The sequence below is a fragment of the Geospiza fortis genome, unplaced genomic scaffold (genome assembly GCF_000277835.1).
Source record: "Geospiza fortis unplaced genomic scaffold, GeoFor_1.0 scaffold240, whole genome shotgun sequence".
NCBI classification, from domain to species: domain Eukaryota; kingdom Metazoa; phylum Chordata; class Aves; order Passeriformes; family Thraupidae; genus Geospiza; species Geospiza fortis.
In genome coordinates, this window is record NW_005054379.1 from 3,121,120 (window position 1) to 3,125,855 (window position 4,736).

Here is a 4,736-nt window from a genome sequence, read left to right on the forward strand (position 1 = left end):
TGCAATTTATACAAATATAGTGTAGGAGCAACGAAACTTTATTTTCTGGGTACTTGGATAAAAAGTTGAAAAGTTGAAGGATAAAGTGATGCTCTCATTGTCATGAGATCAGTAGAAGGGCTGAGACCTGGTTACTTCAGTCGTAGCATTGCTTCTCAGAGGATGCAATAACCCAGTTTGCTGGAACTGGGGATGTGTAGGTTGCTCTTCATCAAGATTTAGCAACCTGTAGCATTTTTTCTTCATAAAGAGGGATTTTCTATACAGAGCATATCCCAGTTACACTGGGATATGCTGTTTTAGTCCCCTGTTTCTTTGACTGCCCCAGTTCACGTATCACTACAGGGTGTAAGATTGCTTTGCTACAAACATGGCACTCCTTAAATTATCATTTTAGGAAGCCATTTGCTCTGTATCCCAAACAAAACTGAGGTGCATTGTTTGTTGTCTTCAACTTGCTTTCCAGTCCTCATCAGGGCATTGACGTAGCACAAGTAGATGCAGTATTGGGAAATTAACTGAAGTCACCTCCTGCCTACCTGTAAAGGCAGGTAATATCTTTTCTATCCTCAATTGCTACTAAACCTTTTAAACACTTAGTGGATCTAAACAACTCTATTAATATATTCCCTTCTTTAAACTGTGTAAAAAATGGTACTTTAAAGAAACAGGTTTCTTATGGAATATATCTTTGTACTGAAATGCTGAAGAGCTGTTGATATTGTTCCAAGGAAGTTAAAATAGGCAGCACTTACTACAGTAGGACCTTATTTAGGCAATATAAATTCCCTTTAAGTTGCTGAGCCTTATCTTTTTACATTGTTTGTATACTTCTGAAGAGCTACAACCTCTAGTAGAAGGTGTTAGGTATCAAGATTAGGCAGAATTTAGACCATTCAAATATGTCTCTTCCTACCAAATGTTAGCATTCGATCACATAGTAGTGGAGTTTCCTCACTTTTTAAACTAACTAATCTGCATATTGTTTTAAAAAAAATATATGCAGGAGAGCATTAAGAACATTTCTGGGTTTTCATTGTTCATGGAGAGTTCTTCCATACATATCTTATCATAGTAATACTTTTCATAAGTAAATTACTCTCCTTTGGTGAAATAAACTGGTAAAGGGATTGGTAGATAATGTTTTTACTAAATTTCTGGTTGGTGAATCTTGTGTCCTTAGCATGAATAATGAGGCTCTGCAGGCATTTCTGCCTGTTTTGCCGGGTACAGTCCAGCCTGGTGAATCCTGTTTCTTCCACTTTTTCTAAAATGTGTTTCTTTTAATAAAAAATCTGTCTAAGAACTGAGAATGAAGTTAACTAAGATTTTTATTGTCTCGTGAAAATAATTGCATGTCAAAAATGTGAATGCCTGAAACACTTTTCAGCAGACTGTTTTTTAACAAAAATATATACTTCACTGCCACCTAAATTAACACTAAAGTTTGTATTGGGAAGCCAAACAAAAAAAACGGTGAGAACAGGGAGCCCTTGGGCCCCTAATTATACCTCCACTTGATGCAGAAGGAAAGTAGTGTTGCCAGTATTTTTCACTAAATTTCAACTGTCCAAAAGGAATGAATTTACCCAAAGTGAGGGCCAGTGATGAATGGCAGCCCCTGAAATTGTTGGGATATAATACATGCTTATTGCAAACTGGAATCAGGGTCAGGAATTAGTAGGCAGTGTTTGACACTGTTCATGTGTAACTGTAGTTGGAATTGCAGTTCAGACTATCCCTTAATCTTCTAAAATGGTTTTGGGTGCAGTAACTCTAATTTATTGTTACTTCAGCAATGGTACTTACTAAGCAGATCTCCAAATGTCAATTTGTCCTCAGACCAGAAGATTTCATATAAATATTATTTATTTTGCCTTTTTTAGTTATATTATTCATAAGAAAAGCTTCTCATGTTCATTGTAATATTAAGCAAAAAAACAGAGTATCCTCTCATGAAGAACAAAAATTCTGTTTTCTGCTCTCATGATGTCTTAAACAAGGAACATGTAGGAAGCAAAAAGCAAGAGGAAGGGTGGTACTGAACTGATTATGATTGGTTTTATATATCTGTGATTATATTCTGAAATGGCAGATACATTTACTACTAATGTTCTAAATTACATACGTGCACATGTACATAAATTAGGAATTCTTATTTCTTTCTCCTTTGTAAGCAGATGAGAAAATATTTGCTCTTTGCAGCTCCCTGTATTTTTCTTGGTAAAATGTTGCAATCAACACTTTGTCTTACTATTAATTTCTTCCTTTTGTCCTCTCTTTACTAATAACTTTTTGCTACTGAATAAGATTAATAATCCCCATACTTTAGCTGCAGAAATTTAATAAACAAAGTTTAATTAAAACAAGAGAAGCACAATAAACTTATAGGGTTCAGCCTTTGCACTGCAGATTGTAGTAATTCTTTTCTGGTTTGTTGTTGTGTGTTTTTAAAATTGAGAAGGGGAGAAGGCTGGAAGAGAACTTCAGGTTTTTGTATTTAATTGAACTAACAGCATGTGCTGATAAGTAATAAATAACCATGACACAGTGACTAAATAAATTGGTTTCCTCAAGCAGTGATTCATTCACTGTCTTTCATTGCCATCAGGTTTAGACGGAATCTTTTTTTCAGCCTAAAGGAGAAGTGTTCAATAGTGTAACAACCTCCTTTTAATTCCAGCCATAGCAGCCTTTAAAATGCATTGAATTATATTAATAAAAATGGAGCAATTAAACAAAACTGGGGCTCCTTATTGACTTACAAATAAAATCTGCAGAATCAGTTATGAAGAAAGCATATTGCAGTGACTCAGTGCAGTTTTCTGGAAGAAACATTGCTGATGAGAGGCAAGGTTCTTGTACTTTTGCAGAAGAAAGATTGTCGGTATTGAATCTGGACATCAGGACATCAGAAGGAATTCTGGACACCAGGAGGAATTTCTTCACAGAAGGGTTGTTAAACATTGGAATGGGCAGCCCAGGGAGGTGGTGGAATCACAATCCCTGGAGATGATCACAAAATGATTTGGCCATGGTGTCTGGGTGACAAAGTGGTGATCAGTCAAAAGTTGGACTACATGATCTCAGAGGTCTTTTCCAATCAAAAGCTTTTCTGACCTTTCCACCACATAGTCCAACAGCAGTGTGATACAGTAGCCTTGGAAGGATGCTGCCAAAGGGAAATAATGGGCTATTATAACTTGCACTGATAATTCAGACTGCATTTGTCAGTCATTGACAAATTATGCTTATACTCTGCAATTTTAAAAATTTGATTCCTTTCAGGTTTTTGTTGTTGAAGAACCCAGCTGATCCCAAACCCATTTCATCAAAGATAATTGGGGTGGTTGGAAGTGTATGCCTATAGAGGAGATGGCAGTTCCGAACTTGTTCTTTCGGCATGGCTTTTTCTTAGAAACCTTACCCTGACCATCTGCATGGCAAGGCACATGACTTCAAATGTAGTAGAGTTTTTAGATAAAATAATCTTGCTACTTGCTGCTCAAGTGTTACAAAAGGCAGTTTTAAATCCCAGAAGGCATCTTCAAACTTTTTACACAAGAAACCGTGCCTACTCTAAGAAAAAGGTTTGCTAGCTATTTTCTTTGTCCTTTAAAAAGAGTGAATCTGATAACACTTAAAACTCTTTATAATATATTCTTAATGTCACTATGGTGTTAGAACAAGTTCTGACTATAGCTTCTGCTTTTAGCTCAGCACCAGACCTGCAAACAATATTGAAATTACTCATTACTTATGACATTTCCCACAAACACCTGTGTTTTAGGCCTACAAGTATTCTTGCTGCATTTTCAGCTAATTATTACTCTTTTCTGTTGTGTTTATAGTTGGAAATAAATATTAACCACCTACAGGCTGTTATTTGTCTCTAACATTTATCTAACCTTCTGATTTGTCTTTCCATCCAGCTGTTATGAAACTGTAAGGCCCTACACAGCCTTGGTTCAAGTCCAGAACACAATAAAGGACTGCTCTGCCTGTGTATCAGCGTTGGTCATGCTGTTGTTATGCCTTGACAACAACTCCTAATGGTACTGCCCAGTAACAATACAAGAGACACACCACCTTCTCAACACAGAAACATGGTTCCTGCTCCACATAATCTTTCTTCTCCATGTGTGCTGCAAAGTTATAGACATAATGCCTCATTTGCTGGTCATGTGAGTTTTTGATTACTCTAGAGAGCTGTCAAAACAAAGCCAGAATGAACTGAATTAGTGCAAGTATCTCTTTTTTCAGTCTTCTTTATCATGCCAGCTTATAGTTTTCACCTGTGCAATTCCATACTTTTGTTTCCTTTGGATGTAGGGAGAATGGTAAGGAGGCACAGTATTCCCCAATGAGTTGTAGCTGGGGCCAATTAAGAACAAGTGGCATATACACCTGTAAGCAATTAAGTACAAGGACCATAAAAGTGTGGAGCCAGCCAAGGAGTGAGAGTAAGAGTCAGAAGCCTGCAAGAAGCAGAAGGAAGACTGTAAAAGCCAGATGAAGAATGCAAGAAGAGCTGCATGGCTGGTGTAAAGACTGCAGGAGGAGATGAAGAATCCCAGGACCCCAGGAGAGGGTGAGGACCAGGAGAGTCCCAGAGAGGGCTGCAGCGAGGACCAGGAGAGTCCCAGAGAGGGCTGCAGCGAGGACCAGGAGAGTCCCAGAGAAGGCTGCTGCGAGGACCAGGAGAGTCCCAGGAGAAGATGGTGAGTTCCCCTGGA